This window comes from Ricinus communis, chromosome 6 (assembly GCF_019578655.1).
Source record: "Ricinus communis isolate WT05 ecotype wild-type chromosome 6, ASM1957865v1, whole genome shotgun sequence".
NCBI lineage: Eukaryota > Viridiplantae > Streptophyta > Magnoliopsida > Malpighiales > Euphorbiaceae > Ricinus > Ricinus communis.
In genome coordinates this window covers 10,767,845-10,789,972 of record NC_063261.1, presented here as the reverse complement: position 1 = coordinate 10,789,972, position 22,128 = coordinate 10,767,845, and the positions used below count along the sequence as shown (strand labels likewise).

Here is a 22,128-nt window from a genome sequence, read left to right as displayed (position 1 = left end):
TCCCTAGAGAAATTCGAGCTGTCAAAGGCACTAAATTTGAGGTAGATAGTCTTCTAGAGGTTAAGCCCATGTGGGTAATCGCATAACTTATGTCGGCTTAGCCTCACCCCACATGGGCTTAGCTTAGCCCATGTGGGCTTAGCCTCACTCCACGTGGACTAACCACATTGGCTTAGCGTGACTTATGGATTTGAGGAGAGTGTTTTATGGCTTTAAGCCAGGTGAGCTTTTTAGGCTCCGATTTTGTATTTTTAGGGGTTCTTTTAGGATTCTTTCTATCTCTTTGATCCATTCCAGAAGTTCTAAGTGTCTTTAGGTGCCTTTCAGAGTTTCTTTCCTTCACTACTCAAAGTTCACTTTACCGGACTTATCCTAGTCTCGTCGTCGGGCTTATATAACAGAGAGACAAAATTAGGTAATAATATGGAGTTATTCAACATGCCCCTTGTTGAGGTACTTCCCCATTCTGTTGGTGAGTACATTATCCTTATCTCGCTAATCTCTTGCTGTGAGAAGAAGGAAAGAAGACTACCTGCTTCAGTTAGGATGCTGAGCTTTTGCCTCTATACCCAATTTCAGTTGATTTCTCCTCAAATAAGGGGAGATATCCGAATTGCTAAAATCGTTAATCATGTGGAGCATGGAGTAGACCTAGTTTCAACCATCTTAGCTGAAACCATCATTGGGTTGAACATTATACAAAACCCATCAACAGTTTGGCAGCAGCCTCATCCTCTTGCAGATATACAATCAAATCTCTTTTTCTTTTCCTCTTTTTAATTATTCTTGCCTTAATTTTTGCCTAAGCTACCTCGGGTTTTCAATTTAGCAGACTTTATTTTTTCCCTAACCTGCCCTTTGCAGGTTTTCAACTTAGTTTTTTTTTTCTTCTCTTTCTCTTTTTACTTTCTTTTTCTTTTTTTCTATTTCTTTTGTAGATTTGGTTGCTAGAGAAGCTTCAAATATTAATCATCCTAAGGGACATTGATAAGTATGAGCCGAAGCATTTGCAGGTCTGATCCATTGCTACCCCACGAGACCATGGAGGCTAGATTCCTTGGATGAAGGGCATTTTAGACTCACTTATTTGATGGACTTGCCCTTGGAGGAGAATCAGGCATTTCATGCTTATGGTGTACGGTGAATGTGTAACTTTACCTGGATTACGGGCATCCACCTTCTATGCACTTGTAAGACTTTGCCGCCAGTACGGGAAGAAGCAACAAATTCTAGAATTCCCTCCTAAATTCGAAGGCTTCCCACCAAGATAAGATTTTTTTGGATAAAATAGAGAGACTCTAGTCCCACCGAGATATAGAGCGTAACTCGGATTCTGAATGTGATCTAACTACTAATGACAACTTCAAGACTTAGGTTCAGCTTTAGATTACCACTTCTCCTAGATTTGCAAGGTTCAAGAGAACCCGATAGATATTATTTTCTATTATTATTTCTTTTGCTTTTATTATTATTATTATTCTTATATATAGTATTTATTAAGACGATCCAAGTTAATGGGATCAGGGAACTCGTTTCCTTCTAGGTCTGAGGTCTTAGTGGCACCCTCAGACAAGATCTTCTTCACCAAATACGGACATTCCTTGTTAGATCTGAACTTCTCTCCTAGATCGAATGTAATAAGTATAGTGTGCTTCAATACCAAATCACCGGCTCTGATTTTCTCAGGTTTTACTTTCTTATTAAACGCCCTAGTTACCTATTTGTTGTACAATTGCATGTGGTATAAGGCTTTCATCCTCTTTTCATTAATCAACGCTAACTGCTGGTATCTTTGCTCGACCCACTAATATTCTGGTATTTCAGCCTCTAATACAACTCTCAAAGATTTCAATTCCAACTCAACTGGTAAGACCATTTTGGTCCCATAAACCATAGTGTGGATTTGTCCTGTCGACATTTGCTCAGTTGTTCAGTATCCCCAAAGTGCGAAAGATAATAAAAATGACTAATCCTTATGATTCCATACCATCTTTGAGAGTATCTTCTTTAAGTTCTTGTTGGCTACTTCTACCATTCTATTTGCCTGAGGTCTTACGGAGAAGACTTGTGATGTTTGATCTTGTATTCTACTAATAGATCTATTGTTTCACCCATAAACTGCACACCATTATCTATCATGATATGATGCAGGACCCCGTACCTCTACATTAGGTTCCTCTCTGTAAATCTAGCCATCTATCTTGCCCCCATAGTAGTGAATGAGTAGGCTTTAACCCATTTGGAGAAGTAATTGATTGCTATGACTATGAACCTGTGACTGTTCAAAGAAGGCTCTATCTTTCCGATGATGTCGATTCTCCAAGCTATAAAAGGCCATGGAGATGTCAGGTTGTGAAGTTTGGCCGGGGGGATGTGACTCAGGTCACTGTAGAGCTGACACTCACAACATCCTTTTCCATTTTTAATCAATAATAACCTTGACGCATGATCTTTCTTGTAATATCTGAAATTTTATTTTAATAATAATAATTATATTAGTAATAACTTATAACGAGTTTTATTTTATTTAATTTAGTTTTATTTTTAGTAATTGAATTTGGATGATTTAAAATAGAATTTCAATGCTAGATAAAATAAAGGGATTTATTTTCTATATCTAATTAGTTTGATTTTCAAAAAAATTAAATAAGTGAATTTCTTAGGGGATAAATTATGTTTTCATATATATATATATAGGTCACACTCAAATTTTTCTTAATATGAGCATATGAATCAAATATTATATTTGAAAGTTATGAAAGACATAGTATATAATATTTTTATAAAAGAATTTATTGGGGAATGACAAATTTTAGTTAGCAAATGGTATTGGTATAAATTGAAAAACAATTAATAAATTGATTAATTAAGTTCATTAAGTATTAGGATTAACTTGACAATTAGTTATGAAATAAGGGCTAAAAGTGTAATTGCTTTAATATGGGGTCTAAATGAGAATTTTCATGGTTGGTATTTTTGTAATTAAATTTGTCGGTAAGGGCATTTTAGTAATTTTACTATTAAAAGCAAGGGTAATTAAATAACTCTCTATTTCTTTATAATTATAATTTGACCCAAATTAAGTAGTTAGGGGCTTAATTGAAATGCTATAGAAGAGTTGGAGGGTTAAACATGAATTTTGCAGTGGAAAATTGTTAGTAATTAAAAAGAATGAGGGACTAAATGGTTATTAAGCGAAAGTTGGAGGACCAAGTGGTAATAAAGAAAGAAAGAAAAGAGAAGAGTGACGGGAAGAAGAAGAGGAGGGAGAAGGAACCTTCGGCGGCCGTCCATGGCAGATTAAAGGAGAGTCCGTCTGGGGCGCGGCGAAGTTGGCCGGAGGTGCAGCAGAGGCCGGCGAGCTTGATAGCGTCAATGGCAACAGATCCAGCAGGCGATGGCGGCAATGAGAGGCGAAGAAAGCGACAACAGCTCTTCGACGCCATTTAAGGCATTCCAGACGACAGTGGCTGGTGATTTCGGTGGTGATCAACTCGCCTGAGTGTGGGCTTTCTTTTGGGGACAACAGCAGCGTTGAAGGTGGCCGAAGAAGAGAGTTCCGATGAGGTGAATAGTGTAGGGGTAGCCGAGATCTTAGGCTTTTTCCAGCGAGGGATGGCCAATCGGAGGATATATTAGGACTCCCCTCAGCTCAAGATATTTATTTCAACAATCAATCCTCACATAATTTTTCTAGTGCTCAACACAATAATTAATAAAATAATATTTTTATCAATAAACTCTAAAATTAACGGGTTAGAGAATTATCGAGATGTTTGATCAATCAATCGACTCGCCTCTAGCCGTCGGAGTCCGATTGACGATTCGAGCACGCCTACAGACTCAAGACAATGCGCAGATGATGGTTCCAGCATCTGATCCTCCGATCTAACCCTTGATCATCTAGAGAAAATCACGGACAATATCGACTATCGATTTTCAAATGGAGTACGATCGCTACAAAATAAGTGCCATTGGAAAGCCGATTGCCAATAATTGTGATCCGTAGTGTGCTGTAGAGTCGAAAAAAGTGATGTAGTTTTGGTGGCCCGACTCCCATTAATTAATTGTTGAAAATTAGAAGTGTTTCTGGCAGGTTCTAGACCCATTATACAAGGAGTAAACATTTGTATTTAGGGGAGGTTCTGCTGAATTTTTGGTAGAAATTATCTGAGTCGAAATTCTTAGATAGTCAGTTCTAGGAGTCTAGGCCTAGGGTTATTTTTTAAATGTTTTACTTTTATTGATTAAGTTATTCTCGTGAATAGATAATCCTTCATTTCAACTCGCTCCACCCGAGACATAGGAGCAGAGCAAGGGGGTTGTCAGAATTGTGAGTTAAAGTTTCCTCACCATTGTTGTGCCTCCTTTCTTTTGCACTACCTGCACGGGAATTACCTAAGTATCATCTGAAATAGAGTCAATAATACCTACACAAAGTAGTTTTAAAATCTTAGCCTACACAACTTCTTTCATGTTGGGGTTCAAACTCCTGTGATTTTCAAAAGCTGCACGATAGTCCTCTTCCATCAAAATATTATGCATACAAATTGATAGATCTATTCCTCTAATGTGTGAAATAGACCATGCTATTGTTGTCATGTGTCTCCTCAACACTCTCAACAACTTATCTTCCTTTAAATAAGTAGAAATAATCATAGGATAAGTGTCATCAACACCTAGAAATGCAAATTTAAGATGTGATGGAAGTTGTTTAAGTTCGGGTTTCGGTGGTGTTTTAATTAAAGAATATGGTTTTTGGTTTCCCTTAACCAAGTTCCTCAAACTTAGATGCACACTTGTCTGAATACCCTTCCTTTTTAGTCTTAAAGCACACTCTACTATTTCTTCACTCTCATCCTTTTCATTTAAGCTCAAGGTTAGACATGCTTCTAATGGATCTTGATATGATCCTCTCCTAAAAACTTTCTTAACAAGAGGTTCAATTACATTAATGCTAAAACAAGCATCATTTGCTAAGGGTTTCTTTAACACCTTAATGATGTCAAATTCTTCCTTCTCACTTCTTACCCTAAATTTTGACTTGCTTATATGCACATCTATCAAAACTCTTCCTGTGGCTAAGAATTGTATACCCAAGATAATAGACATATCTACATCTTCTTCCATGTCCATAACAACAAAATCGACAAGTGGATAAAACTTTTCCACTTTCATTAATAAGTCCTCAACTATCCCTATAGGATACTTTACAGATCTATCAACTAATTGAAGTGAAATAGTTATAAGTTTCATCTCAGTAATACCAATTTCTTAATAAGTGCCAAAGTAATCAAATTAATACTAGCAACTAAATCACATAAATGATCTTTTTATACTAATATCAGCAATAGAGCAAGGAGTATAAAAACTCCCTAGATCCTTCAGCTTAGGAGGCAACTTCTTCTGTAGAATGGTACTGCATTCTTCTGTCAATAAAATTTTAGTATATACCTCCAACTTATTCTTGTTGGAAACAATCTCCTTCAAGAACTTGGCATAAGATGGCATTGAGCAAGTGCTTTGGTAAAAGGAATGTTGGATTGAATTTTCTTGAAAATATTAAGAAATCATTGGAAGTTCTTTTTATCATTCTTCTTTTTGAGCCTTTGTGGATAGGGAATTGGTGGAACATAAGGCTTGATTAAAGAAGGATCATATTTTAGTTAAGCTTTCTTTTCAATAATATTTTCCTTTTCAATATCCTTTCCACCCTCTTCACTTGACTTCTCTTCTGCAACAACCTCCTTCTTAACTTTTTTCTTAATAATGAGCACTGGTTCATGTAATTCTCTTCTATTTTTGAGTAAAAATCATAACTCCTTTTTTAGGATTTACTTTAATGTCACTTTGTAGTTTCTATGTCCCTCTTTCAACAACCTTTTTGGCTAACTACCCCATCTGAACTTCAAGATTGTGGATTATTGTTTGATTTGTTTGCACAACTTGATCAATCTATGCATCAATTTCTTCCAAATTGTATCCTTATGAGCCATATATTGCATTAACATGATCTCTAAAGAAGGCTTATTCTCCTGAGAGGTTTGTTGTTGATTATTCTGAAATTGAGATCTCTGCTGTTAGAATCCAGGTAGGCCCATCGGCTTTACAGCTCCTTGATCTCTTTAAGAAAATTTAGGATGATTTCTCCACCTTGGACTATAAGTATTTGAAAAAGGGTCATTCCTAGGTTGTTTGTAAGCTCCCATATAATTTATTTCTTCTTCTGCAGCTGTTGGTATATCAACCTTCATGCATGCATTGGACAAGTGTCCATACATGAAAAAATAAGCACAAGCTTCTCTATTAGAAGTATCCTTGCTTAACAACAACTTCACCTACTTAGTAAGATCAACTACTTGCCTTGCTATATCACTCTAGGCATTAATCTTATAAATCCCTTTTCTTCCTATAATGGCTTTTTGTTGAGAATTCATTGCTAAATTCTTATAGATTTGTTGCACATCGTCAACAATTTTGTCTCCATAATATCCACCACAAGCTGTATCAATTAAAGTTTGACAATTTACAGTAAGTCCATCATAATAAAACTGCACCAAAAGAGTAAAAGGAAAGTTGTGATGTGGGCATTGAATCAGGTATACTTTGAATCTTTTCCAAGCATCATAGAAAGACTTTCCTTCCTTCTGAGTGATATTACAAATTCTAGACCTATAATCTAAGGTCTTTTGAGGTGAATAGTATTTCAACATAAAGGCATCATACACCTCGTCCCAAGTAGTCAAGGATCCTTTAAGCAAATTCAACAACCATGTTCTTGTATAGTTCTTCATGCAATAAGGAAAACATTTTTTTCTTAGCTCATCTTCATTCAGATTCCTAAGAGGGAAGGTCTACACCATACTGTAGAATTTCTTAATAAATGATAATGGGTCTTCAGTATCCGTTCCTTCAAAATATGATAGCACCGTCAAGTGGATGGTTTTCAGTTCATAGTTTCTAGCATTCGTGGATAGTTGAATACAAGATGGATCTGCATTGATCTTGGGCCTTTAGAGATCCCTAAGCCTAGGAATGTTCTCTTATGCTGCTAACACTGCATCACTCTCGTTTGCCATCTGTTCTTTCTTGTTCTTCTTGTTAGCTTTTTTGCACGTCTTTTCGATCTCAAGATCAATAGGACACTTGCTACCCATTTTGTAGTCTTGGATCTTCTCAAGTGCATAAACTACTTGCAAGTAACAAAGGAAGATAAAAAAATAACAAAGATACTAAAATAAAAACAAAAATACAATCTTAAACAGATAATTAGCCATGGAACTTATTGAAAACTTAAGGAAAATAATAAAATATATGGATTATCAAGTTTTAGAACATTAAAGATCCGGGTTTCATCCAATGAATTAATTATGGACATCAATCTTAGAGCTATTCTTGAACATAATTGTTTCTAAAATATATGAATTCTCTTTCAAGATATTACCTATGTTTAATTAAACAACTATTAATTCTCAAGGACAATTATCTAAGTAAACCTATTAAGCAATAATTCTTGCATCACAAAAGTTAGATATATTTATAGATCTAGATTTGTACTTCTCCTTTCAGTTCATCATACAAATTTAAAAATAAGTTACACAACTGGTTTTTCAGTCGATCCTTACTCTCTAAGCCTCTCTGAGCCGGTTCTAGGGCCGGTTTAACTTGAAACTCTTCTCTTACTGACTCAAGTCACTCTTCTAACATTTGATGCTCTTCTTAATCGATCCAAGAGTCGATTATTCTTTAAAATGCTCTGTAATTACTTAGAATGGCCAATATATCTTGAAAACACACAATAAACAATTCAGTAACTAAATCAAATAAAAACTCTATGAAATTATAAATATATTAGCTATAAATGCACGATATAATCATAAAAGTTTACTTCCATTTTAGAGAATCAATCTATGAGCAATAGTGCAGAAATTTAATCTTCTTTGCCAAAATTTTGTTAAAAGCTAGAGAACAAAACCCCAAATTTGTTTCCTCATTCAGCCTAAACTCTACTACGTTTCTTTTTTTAAAAGAGATTGTATTATGTAGAGATAACTTTTCTCTCTCTATATATATATATATATAAATATATATATAAATAAATAAATAAATAAAGCTCTAATATTAAATATTAAATATTATTATTTAAATAATAAATATATAAAAAAAGGTAAATTAATTTTTTTAATTATTACCTTTTACCTTATATATGCATATTACTAACAATACACTCATTTATATCACCTATGAGATCACACCTTAGGCATTAGGTATTAAATACCATATATTTTCTTTAAGACAACACTGAGTATACATATAGCCTTGAGCAGTATATTGAGTGTTTGCATTTTTTAGGGGCATATTTGTGTGCGTGCATATGTTAAGTTTGGACTGCTAGGTGCAATGTCTTTGCATCCATTGTTATTAGGATTAGTATGATAAATCTATAAGTATATATTTGATTTCTTACTATACTTGATTTCATTAATTTTTGATTTATTAATTATGCTTCTCGATTATACTTGAAAATGATTTCATCTCACTATGGATATGAAATTGTTATTTATTCTTTTATGCAGTTTTGATAAAATTCTATTTGTCAAACAAATAAATGCTTAAGAATTATAATTTTTAATAGTATAATTATTGTCTATTTTTATTTATTTATTCTCTCACCGAGTTTATACTCACTCCTTTTCTTCCACTCACCATTGCATGTAGGATACATAGGTGATGAATTCGAATAGAAGTTTGAGCAGATAGAGCTTTGTATTGTTAGACTCCACGATCTAAAATAAAAGGATAAACAGATTGGACAGATAGGTTCGATTGGATAGGTAGTAACAATCAATTTATAGCTTAACCAAATTGAAGTGGCTTAACCAAATGATTTTGGTATGTTAATTGAAGGGATAAGTAGAAATAAGTATCATGTGCTTTCACTATTTTATGACTTTAAGTATATGCTTTTTTTTGTCAAACAATGAGAGGTATGTGGTTATAAATCGTGACATGAAAAGGTACCTCACCGTTATAAAATTTTACTTCGCAAGGATTTACCCATCTTCACTCCGATCAACCATCATTATCATGTTACTTGTGTTTGATAATATGCGTTTAGATTTTAACTTCTTTTAATTTCATTGTTTGACCGTCAAATCGCGGTTTAGAAAGTTATTAATCTAATGAGATCGACTTGATGGTCAAATAATGAAATTAATAGTTGTTAAGCTCTAAACTCACATTGTCAAACGCAAACAATATGATAATGATGACTGATCAGAATAAAGATGGCTAAAACTTTGTCCATCAAAACCTTTTAATATCGAGATACATTTTTTTATCATAATTTGTAATCTCATACTTCTCTTTATCTGAAAAACGTACATATTCCAAGTTGTAAAATGGTCAAACCATGTAATACCTTTTTGTACTTATTTCTAATTTGAACTGCTTGTTCTAATTTCAATATGAAAAATTAGCCTTCTAAGTCTATGGCTCAAGCTGGCAATCATTGTTAATTAATCAAATAATAATACAAGAGATTTTCATGGTTCCAATCTCCAGTTTCATTTCTTTTATTAAAATACTCACGCGTAATACTTTTTCTAAATAATTTTTATCACGTTATTTTGTCTTGTGGTTCACATTCTAATATCTTATTTTTCTTTCCATTTATGTTCTCTAAACTTTTTAAAGCTTATAATTTATATCTCAATTTTCGTTTTCTTTTTTCTTCCTATTTTACATTCCATCTCTATTTAACTTCTCTTATTAAATTATTAGTGCCACAAATAATATGTATACAAATTGTAATATATTTAAAACAAAATAAAGATTGATGTTTGGCCTTCCAAATGTGAAGGGTCGACTAAAAAAATAAATATTTTATTGGAGCTTGGATTTCATCTTATAATATGATTTTGTTATCATGAAATAATAATTTCTATAAAGAAAAGAATTACCAGTAGGAGCAAATCCTTATAAGCGAAAGCTTTCCCATTAGTTTCTATTTCATATTCTTATTCTTGCGTTGCAACACGGTGGGAAATTCAATGATTTCGCGGGGGAGGTTCATTGGAGTAGTAATAAGGATATACTAAACACACAGTCTAAGCTAGTGCGAGGAGAAAAAGTATAATTGCTGATATGAGATTTACAATAGCCCAAGGATTCCTGAAATAGTTGAGAGCCAGGTAGGCGTGCCATTGATCCCAATGCCTTTTGCTGTAGCCATTTACCCTACGACAGACCCAACTTACTTGGCTTTCATCATCAAGTTTTGTGTTCTTGGATAGAGAATTGAGTCGTTCAACAATGGCACTATCACTTTGCAGATAACTTTGGATGATGCCTTCGACATGTAGTAGAGCTACGTCCCTCGCTTCGAATCAAAGTGTGTAGGAAGATGATGTAGGAAGTTATCCCACTGCCTGCACCAATATGCAACCACTCAAATGCCATACATTAAGAAGCATCATTTCAGTTTCATTGTCCAATAATATGACTGGAAGCTTCAAGACTCTATCAACAAATCTAATGTCTTTAGTACAGCTTTTCTTGAACCGCATTCCTACATCATGCAGTCCCATCGCAGACTGGTTAATTTCCTTGCCATAATGTTCAAATCTTAATCTTCTTCCACGTCTTTTCTCTGTTGGAAATTAAACTCAAATTAATTTTTTAAAGTATTTACTATTAGAATGTTAAGAGTCATTTGCTATATGAAAGATTTTATGTCTAGATTTATGAAATAATTACTTAATGGTTATGTATTTAGAAAGTTAAGAGTCGGGTTCATAAAAAGTTTTTGTCTTATGTGTTAAATCTTGATGTTAGTATAAATATGATGTTTTGTATTTTGATTATTAGAAGAAATAGGAAAATATTTTTTATCTCCTTCTCCTCTACAATAAAGTGTATCAGAGCCAAAAAAAAAAAAGACTGAGTGGTTTAAAAAAGAGACAAAAAGTAAAGAAAGAGAGTGATAAAAAGAAAATTGATGAATGGAGGAATGATTCATTTTCAATGTCCAAAACTCACCAAAAAAAATTATGGTAGTTGGTGTATCTATATGAAAGTTGTGCTAGAATAAGAAGATGTATGAGATGTTGTTGAGAAAGGATTTCAACAACTTGAGAATGGCGAGGCTTGAACGATATCAGTTGGCATTATGGCCATTATGAACATTATGCATTTCAATGCATAAATTCAGCTATTAGAAGAAAAGGCTTACTGTGCTAAAGGTGAAGAAAATGAAGGAGATACTTTGTTACTATTATGTGATGGACATAAAGAAAAAGATCAAGTGGCATGGTATTTAGATGCAGGTGCAAGCAATCGTATGACAGGCAAGAAGAACCTCTTTGTGTCTCTTGACAAATCTTTTAGAGGAAATATTTTATTTGGAGATGGCAGAAAGGTTATGATTGAGGAAGAGGAGATATTCTCATTCAAGATAAGGATGGTTCGTATCGGTTCATTACTCAAGTATATTATATGCCTGCACTTAAATCAAACAAATTGAGTTTGGATTAGCTTTTGAAGAAAAAATATGAGATTATGCTCAAGAATGGTGCTGTGATAATAAAAGATTCTAAAGGCAATCTGATTGCTACGGTGAAGATGTAGAAGGACATAATGTTTACTCTCAAAATTCAGACTGATTACTTCAAATGCTTGAACGCATGTTCATCATATTATAAGGTTAAGTAAGTAATTTTATACATATAATAATTCTAATTTGGCCCAAAACAAGTAGTTAGGGGCTTAATTAAAATACTAAAGAAAAGTTGGAGGGTTAAACAAGAATTTGCAGAGGGTAATAGTTAGTAATTAAAAAAATTGAGGGACTAAATGGTTGTTAAGTGAAAGTCAGAGGACCAATTTGCGATAAAGAAAGAAAGGAAAGAAAGAAAGAGAAAAAGGCGAAGAAGAAGAGAAGGAGAGGAAGGTAGAGCTGCCATCAATGGCAGGTGGAGGAGGAGTCACATTTGAGGTGTGGTGGCGACGGCTGGAGAAGCAACGGTCGACGGCAAGCACGATGGTGGCGGTGGCAGCAACAGGTGGCGTGGTGGACGGTGTAAAATATGGAGGACAAACGCAGCTTCTCACCATTGTAGAAGGTATTTTCAGCGACCATTTTGGATGGTTCTAATCTCAAAATGATTAATGAAGTGCTGGCTTTCTTTTCCGTCCATAATCACCTCGTGGGATTGCCGAAAAAGCAAGTTTCGGCAAAGAAAAGTTCGTGTAGGTAGTTTGATTTTTAGGCTTTTTCCGGCCATCTCCGATAAGGTTAGGCTGATCAGAGCTCACCAACAGGCTTCCCTCAGTACAAGCTTTCTAATTACACTAATTTTTGCAGCGATCGGACTCCGTTTGAAAATCGACGGTTGAAATTGTCCGTGATCTTTTTCGGATGATCGCAGACTGAATCAGAGAATCGGGTGCTAGAATCATTATATGCGTGTTATCTCGAATCCGTAGACATGCTCGGATCATCGATTGGACTTCGGCGACTGAAGGCGAGTCGACCAATTTATCAAGGGTCTCGATAATCCATCATTTCTGTCTGCTCCACCCGAAGCATAGGAGCAGAGCAAGAGGGGTCATCAGAACTGTGAGTTAAAGTCATATATCTACTATACATGTGTCATGCTAAAATTTTATATAGCAATTCTAATTAATTGATTTAAAGATTTAAGTTATTCATTTATTTACTATTCATATATCATTTTCTACATCATTCATATTATGATTACATGTTGATTCAAAATGAGACGACAGTAGAACATGCCACCTATTGGGTTGCATCGGGACAGTGTGCGCACCGGTATAAATCTGACATATAGTAAAAGAATATTTTAAGACTTGCCCTGGTCGAGTTCAACTCTTTGGGCTATGAAGAGCTTGATTGCCGGATTAAAAGTCCTTAGTCGAGCGTTGCTCTCTAGGCGTCGGCTTTATTGGAAATTAAGTGACCGGACTGGATTTAAGGACCCTGGTCGAGCTCCGCTCTCTGGGTACCAGTCCTGTTGGAGTAAGAGAGCCGAAAGGCTATTAGTATTAGGGTTAGGATTCTGCTGAGGTACTCATCCCGTAGCATGTAAAATATATTTTATTGAATTATGGCATGACACACGTTTTGACATGACCTAATATTTTATTTTGATTAAACAAATGCTGATATTTGTGGCCCTATAAATCCACCTTGGTAAAATAAATATTTCTTATTATTCATTGATGACTATAGTCGAAAGACTTGGTTGTATTTTCTAAAACCGAAATCTGAAGCTCTTGATATGTTCAAGAAAATCAAAGAGATGGTAGAGAAGGAAAGTGAATATTCAATTAAGGCTTTGAGAACTAGTCGTGGTGGTGAATTCATTTCAAAGCAATTTGATCATTTTTGTAAGTCTCATGGCATTCGAAGATTCTTAACGGTTCTAAGATCATCGTTTGCCCTTATGAACTAAGAATAGGGGGTTGAATTGGTGAATAAAGAAAGGATGGTATTAAAAATTTGATTAAGGGAGAATGACTAGTGAGTAAGAAGAATAGCACACAAGGAATTATAGTGGTTCGGGTGTTAACAAACCCTACATCCACTCCCTAATTCAAAATTGGATATTCACTATACTTGCGTCTTTACACTTGGAGTTTTCAAGCTCACTCCCAACTTAGTATTTCAGGGCTCACACTAAACCTTACAAATTTGTGTTTCTTAGGCTCACACACAATCCTTAAAAATATTTTTCCTAGGCTAACCCTTAAACCTTAACCCAAGTGTTTTGGCTAACACTCAAACCTCACAAGAGCATTCAAGCTGTTACAACAACCAAAAATGAGAATTATTAATATCAAGAAAGAAAGAATCGAATGCATAATAATGTAGACTTATAGACGTTGTTGATCAATCTTAAATGAACTTTTGATATGGTTTTTATAGGCTAAGAACCTCAAAGAATCATTATGAGTAAATTCCTAAAAGTTCACACAATCTAGCTTTAACATAGTGCATTAAATGCACTTGGCAGGATGTAAACAGCTGTCATGATTCTTGCTTCGAGATCGTGATTCTTGCTTCATGGTCGTAATTCTTGAAATGCCTCCAATGGCTATCTAACACGACGGCATAGCATTGGCGGCTTTTTAATATGACCATTGGCGGTTCATAACGGTTATTTCAATTTTCAATTTTTACTGTTGTCCCCTTCTGAGGTGCGTCGCGATTTGAAGCTTTTCTAAGCCAAAAGCTTCTGCCTTGAAACTTCCACTTTTCGCGGTCATGCCCTATATGGTGCAGTTTCAGTTTTGAGCAATTGTAAGCTTGAAGTTGCTACCACCAAATTGTTAATCTTCGCGGTTGCGCCCTCTTATTGCAGTCGCAATTTTGAAGTATTTTTATTTAACTTATGTTACATTATTGGAACTCAAGGAAACATTAGCTCAAGCATCAATTTATTTGTTAATATCAAAAGATAAGGAAATAAGCCTTGTGACAAGGCAGTAAGGCTGACAATCTCCCCATTTTTTATTTTGACAAATAAGTTGAGTAGAAAAATAAAATATATAAGAAATTTGAAAATTATGACCCCCTCAATTTATGCATGTAATTTAAGGAAAGTTTTTGCTCTAATCTCTCTCCCTTTTATGAAATTCAAAAGATGAAATATTGTAGTTGTAACGCCTGCATTTTCTCATCATACATGTTATGTGCATTTACATTTAGTGGTATCAGAGCAGAGGCAGAGGAAGAGGTGGCAGAGGAGGTTTACCTATTTCAGTAACACCATCAGAAAAGATTGGTCAACCACAAGCACAAGTTAGAGTATTTGCTACTACTAGAAATGAAGCATTTGTAGCACCTGAAATTGTTACTGGTATACTTTCTATTCATGATTCTGATGCACATGTTCTTATTGATCCTGGATCCACATGTTCATTCATATCACATGATTTTGCATCGCATGTTCATGCTAATATAGAGGCGTTAGGTTATGATATATATGTATCTATGCCTGAGCTGGAGGCTCACCCCTCTCCAAAATTTTTCTTTTCAGGTTTGTAAATAGTAGTGCATCCGTTGGTTGTATCCAAAGTCTAGCTTTTAGCAGTTCTGTCAGGTTGGGCCAGTTTTGTGGAGTCTCCTCCTGATGCATTTTGTATGCAGTTATGTGATGTATTGTAAGGCATAAGAAGATGTTTTGAATACTTGTTAAATGATGTTTAAGTATAATCATATGTTTATATGTTAATAACCTTGTGTCTTGATTCTTAACAATCTGCATATTGACCTATCTACATGTAGTATATAGTCTACGACGCTTGTATGTTTTCTGGCTAATGTCTATTGGTTAGCATGTAATGGGGGTGTTACAGTAAAGGCATTAAAGAAAGATAAAGGGCCTAAAAGATCAAAAGAAATTAATGTAAAGGCATAAAATAAGGAAGCATTAATCATAATCAAATCTTAAAGAAAATAAGAAGTCATTTTAATAGAAATGTAAACATACATTGGGACAAAAAGCATAAAAGAAACAAAAGAAGACAAAAGATGAAAAACAACAAAAGAAATGAAAAACATGAATGCAATGCAAAATGAGATGAGAGAAGAAATGGCTTCTAAATATCCTTTGAACCAATTGATGCTTCTTTCTCTCCACCCTCCTTATCATTAGACTCATCATCGAATAAGTGCCAAAAATTCAGATGGCAAGGAGGTATTCCATGATGCTTTTGCATTTCAATGAGGTTTTCATGAACATGCTTGAGAAGCCTATAGAACTTCTCAATTCTCTTTATTTTTTTCTTGTCATGAAGATCATCTTTTTGTCCCTTAGGGTAATCCTCTCTTGAGGTATACCCTTTTCTTGCTCAATCCTTTCTTCCTCACTTTTTGTCTACTCAACATCTTCTTCTTCTTCCTCTTCTCCCACCTCAATATTCAACCTTGCCCTTTTCTTTTTCCTTGCTTGTTCCACAGATGACATGACACTAGCACCTAAAATAACTTCCAAAGACTCATCATTCTTTCTTTTTAGAAATTCTAAGCGAATGAAGTATTGAATGGTTATATAGTTGGTGCTTAAGATATAGGGGTTTCTAGAAAGATAAGGTTTATGGAGGTTAAGAGTTTGAAGTAGTTTTTAATCATGAAGACATAAGATGAAACCATGCCACAACCACAAGAAGATTTAGAAAGGTGGTGAAGATGATTAATGAGGAAGTAGGTTAATTAAATGGGCTTGTTGGGGACCATGTAATAAAGGATGCAAAGGTCCTCTTGGGTGATTTTCTCATTACCATTACACCTTCCATGAATGATTAGTATGATGATCCTGTGAAGAGTCTAATGGAGAAGGAACTTGAAGTATTTTGCATTTGAATTTTTGTCAAGTTTGGTTCCAATAGAAATTTCTTTCCAAAAGGAAACTAAACTTACTTGTAAATCACCGAGTGCCGTGATGCCATGTTCTTGGAAGTTGAAGATCCCTCCAAGTTCACTCCTTGTCAATTGCAACCTTTGTCCAAAAGGGTTGAAACTGATCCCAAAGTAGCCAAGTTCTCCTCCTTGCCTCTTACTCACTTCTAGAGAACTTAGGAGCTCCAAAGTTAGTTCCTTGTGCCATCCATACTTTGGTACACCAACTTCTCCATTTGAATGTTGCTGAGGTGCTTGAGAACGTCTTCATAGATCTCAAGCTTTCTAAAGTCTACATTTAGAGGGGCTCTAGATGCCTCAAACTTCTTTTTGGCAAGGGTCTTGTACTTAGTTCCTGCCTCTTGATTGGTACCCTTCATTCTTGTGGGTATGTCTAGTGATGATGCAAGAAGATCTTCATCTTAGGCCATATCCTTGCCCTTGTTCCTTGGGAAAGTGGTGTTCTTAAGAGCCATTTGAAAAGGAAAGGAGAGATGAAGATGATATGTGATGTAGGTTGAAGAAACGTATGAGAAAATGCTTTGTGAGAGAGAAGAATTACTTGAAGAATGTTTAAAAGAGTTAAAGTGCATGTAATGAGGCCTAGGGGGCTATTTATACAAAAACATCAATTAAAAAATGGTAAAATCTCATTTAAGAAGTGTAACTCCTCGTAATTTGTTCAAAATAATGGTAAAAAAATTTACAGGAATCATGCAATTTGCAACCGCGAATTTCAAATTCCTATCAGAATGACTAGTTTGACTAGCTTCGCAATCGCGATGGCTAGGGTCACAACGGTGAAAATAAGCAATTTTTCCATAGAAACAAGGCTTCAATTCTCTCCCATTTTCACAACAGCGCCCATGAATCGCGACTGCGAATTTTGAAATTTCGCACAAAGTTGAATATCCTTGAATGCAAGTGATTTCTTCTTTTCTCTGATAACATATACAGTTCTAATTGATGTATGAATGGATGAGTTAACTAATAAAGTTATCATATTGATATAAGCTTCAGTCCATTCACAATTAACACGATCAATAAAAAGCAATTAATTTAGTCAATTTCCATCAAATATACCTTGTTCTCTCTTAATGAAGTTTAATCTATCCTCACTAAGGGGTTTGGCAAAAATGTCAGCAAGTTGATTATTTGTGTCAATGAATTCTAGCACCACATATCCATTTTGGACATGATCTTTTAAAAAGTGATGTCTAATGTTTATATGCTTACTCCTAGACTATTAAATGAGGTTCTTAGTCAAGCTTATTGCACTAGTATGTCACATTTAATTAGAATGTGACTAAGCACTTGGCCATAATCCTTAAGTTGTTGTTTTATCCATAAAAGTTTAGTATAATAACATCCAGCCGCAATGTATTCCACTTCGGTAGTGGATATAGCAACTGATACTTACTTCTTACTAAACTAAGATACTAGGCATGCTCCTAAGAAACGGCAAGTTCCATAAGTGCTCTTTCTATCTAAGAGACTACCCACATAATCAGCATCAGAGAGACTAATTATGTCAAAAGATGTATCCTTTGGATACCAAAGATCTAGATACATGATTCTTTGAAGATACTTTAAGATTCACTTAACCGCATATAAATGAGACTCTTTAGGACTAGATTGAAAACCAGCACACAAGCATATAGTAAACATGATATTGGGTCTAGAAGTCGTGAGATAGAGTAGAGATCCAATCATACCTCTATATTTCTTCTCTTCAATAGGTTTACCCTTCTCATCCTTGTCCAACTTTGTTGATGTGCTCATTGGTGTCTTGGCAATCTTGCATCCTTCCATCCCAAACTTTTTAAGTTACTTTGTGTACTTGGATTGGTTGATGAAGATGCCATCCTTGCATTGCTTGATTACAGTGCTAGGAGGAACTTAAGCTTACCCATCATGCTCATTTCAAATTCCCTAGTTATACACTTAGAAAACTCCTCACAAAAGGATTCTTTAGTAGCACCAAATACTATATCATCAAGATAAATTTGAAAAACTAGAGTATCATGCTTATGAGTTGTTACAAAGAGTGTTGTGTCAACCTTCCTTTTTGAGAAACCCTTTTACAACAAGAATGAGCCAGGTCTTTCATACTAAGCTCTAAGGGCTTGTTTTAAACCATATAAAGCCTTAGCTAATTTAAAAATATGGTGTGGAAACTCATGATGTTCAAAAAATTGGGAGGTTGTTCAACATACACTTCTTCTTCTATGAAACCATTTAAAAAAGCACTTTTAACATCCATTTGAAAAAGTTTGAAATTCATGTGACAAGTATGGGCTAGCAATATTTTAGTGACCTCTAATCTTGTTGCAGGAGCAAAGGTTTCATGATAGTCAATGCCTTCCTCTTGGTTATAGCCTTTGGCAACCAATCAGGCTTTGTTCCTAGTGATGACACCTTGCTCATCTAACTTATTCCTATACACCCATTTATGATCTATGATAGGATGTTACTTCAGTCTAGGTACAAGTTCCCAAACTTGATTTCTCTTAAATTGGTTGAGTTCCTCTTGCATAACAATCACCCAACATTCATCATCAAGAACCTCATTAATGGTCCTTGGCTCAATTTGAGAGACAAAAACAAGATTATTATCTAAGTTTTAAAATTGAGATCTAGTACTTATACCTTTTGTGACATCACCTATAATAAGTTCCTTTGGGTGCCCCCTTGGCTCCCTCCATTCTCTAGGCAACTCTTGTTGAGCTTCCTCTTACGGAGGTGGTCAGGACTCATCTTGATGAGGTTGAGATTGAGAAGATTCTTCTTCTTGATTCACATCATCATTGATCTCAAACTTCTCGAGATCGCCCATAAAATTATCAAAAGAACCTTTCACAAGATTAAGTGTATTAGACTTATCAAAAATAACATTCATAGATTCTTCAAGTATTAGAGACTTTTTGTTAGATATACTATATGCTTTCCTAGAGGAGGAATAGCCCAAAATATACCTATATCTGTTCTGGATGAAAATTTTTCAAGATTATCCTTGGTTTTAAAGTATAATATTTGCATCCAAATATTCTTAAATATGAAATTTTGGGTTTTATTCCATTCTCTAGCTTATTAGATGTTTTATTCAAAATTTATTTTTTGAAAACTCTATTAATCAAATAACAAGATTTATTGACGGCTTCGGCCCAAAAGTAAGTAGGGAAACTATACTCATTGAGCATTGTTCTAGCCATTTCTACAAGAGCTTTATTTTTTCTTTCTACAACACCATTTTGTTGTGGTGTTCTAGGGGGAAAAATCATGTGAAATACCATTTTCATCATAAAAGAACTCAAATAAAATATTTTTCAATTCTTTTCCATGATCACTTCTTATTTTGAACATACAAAAGCCATTTTCATTTTGAACTCTTTTTGCAAAACTTTTGAAAGCTTCAAAAGCATCATTCTTATAAGCTAAGAAACTAACCCAAGTAAATCTAGAGTAATCATCTACAAGAACATATGCATAATGTTTTCCTCCTAAGCTAGCAACTCTAGTAGGGCAAAACAAATCCATGTGAATAAGTTAGAAAGGTCTAGATGTTCTCACTATGTTCTTTGCTATGAAAGAGGTTTTGTGTTGCTTTCCCATTTAACAAGGTCCATAAGTCTTGTCCTTTGTAAACTTCACTTTGGGCAATCCAATCATAAGCTCATCCTTCTTTAGGCTATAAAGGAGCTCCATGCTTGCATGTACAAGCCTTCTATGCCAAAGCCAAGAATCTTTGCATGTACGAACCGAATGATAGTACGGGCAAGTTTACCGCGAGGTTGATCTCACAAGGAACTACAGAGCATATACTATAAAGACCAACTATCACATATAAATACTAAAAATAAATTTAAACACTTTAAGCCAATGTTTGAGAATAGTTTTAAAGTTTATAAAAGAAATTAAACAAACCAAAAACTAAGATGAATGATTAATGTAAACTATATGATAAAATAACATTTAGTCTAGCTTAGTTGTCCCTTTATTTTCTTTTAAGCTCAAATCTAATGAATGAGATGGTAATGTGTTTCTTCTCTAAGTCACTCAAACTATCATGCAACCTAGTTTTCTTAAACCAACATAGATTAAAGTAAAGATGGTGTTTCTAATACTTTTAACCTAAAGATTGTCATAAGAAATATTACTATTAAATTGATATGATGGTCAATCAATAATGATAGATGAGACTAATACAGGTATGAAAATAAAGAAATCATTCATTAAACTCATAATAAATAAGGTTCATACATAAGTAGAAAGCTAAACAAAACACTTAGTGGAACTTAGTCTGATATATTTAATTCAACAGTCATTGTAATTAAATAGAAAGACATAAGAAATATAAACAGAAAATTAAAGCTCCCTCAAAATCCAGAAGTTCTTCAAGAGATGAAGAAGATTGATCCTCACTCTCTACGTCTTGAAAAGCTTCTTTGATTCTTAAAAGAATACCACAAAGCTAACTAAGAGTTGTAGAAGATTAACTATAGAGAATTCGTAGAGAGAATAATAATAAATCAATGCCCCTTCTTTAATTGATCTCCACTTCTTGTAGAGATTCCTTTTCTGCAGAGTCCTTCTCTAAGAACAACATTGCTATAATTATCCTCATAACTATCTTAAATAAAATAAATAACTTAAAAAGTAATTATCCGTAATTACATAATAACTAATTAATTCCCTTTTGTGGGCCTCGGCTAGGCCTACAATATTGGTAATCCGCATATCTTTATTCCGAGCCTTCTACAGCAGCAGTCCAATTACAGCCTATTTATGTATTTTTTGCTCATACTCTGCTTCTTTTGCTATTATTACCTGGAATTAGACAATAAGGTTAAAGTGAGGTAATAAGTATATATTTCCATATATTATGTATATAAAACATAACAATAAATTACTAAAATTCCTTAATTATGTATATAATATGAACCTATCAAATATCCCCACACTTAAACCTTTACTTGTCATCAAGTAAATAGCGACTTAAGAGTTAATCTTTGCAAAAATAGTGAAGCAATTCATACTCAGCTTAAAGGTTTTATTCAAAAGAATCTTACTAATGCAGAAATTATACAAACCCAAGAAAACTTGAAACATAAGAATTTTCTTAAAAAGATGTAAATTTAATCATAGTTAGTCAAAAGATTCAAGCATTCATTATCTACACATGTTTCACAATAAACAACCTAACTCATTATCAATGAATACAATTATGATGTATAATCTAAATTATAATAACCTTATTCAAGGGGCAAAACCTTATACAATTATTCAAGGTGCAAAATCTTCATTCACAAACAAGAGATCAATAGGCATTTATATTTTACACTTACTTTTCAAGCTCTTTTACTTTTATTTTTTTCTTTTTTGTTTACACCCCTTAATTTAATTTTTGATACTTGGGGTATCTTTCTTTCTTAAGATGTTATGCTTTTTTATGCAAATACAAACATAGGTAATGAATGTACCTGGTTATTCAATAAAACATACATCAAGATACTTTGCATACTCATAATTTCAATTGTCTTTTTATGTGAAAATCAACATTAGTCATAAAGATCCCCAGTTACTCAGCAACTAAAATGAGTGGAATATAATACAAAAGTTAGAGCTTTAACTTGCCTATATCTTATCTCATAAACTTAGCTAAACTATAATAATAACAAGAAAATACTAACCTAAATCATACACTT

General features: G+C 34.1%; 1 non-coding gene across 1 annotated transcript; it reads left to right on the top strand.

Moving 5' to 3' along the window:
* The first annotated feature begins 6,573 nt into the window (after positions 1-6,573).
* On the top strand, positions 6,574-6,681 carry LOC112533823. The gene has a single exon (XR_003078178.1). It is a non-coding gene; the product is annotated as a small nucleolar RNA R71 (small nucleolar RNA).
* The last annotated feature ends 15,447 nt before the right edge of the window (positions 6,682-22,128 follow it).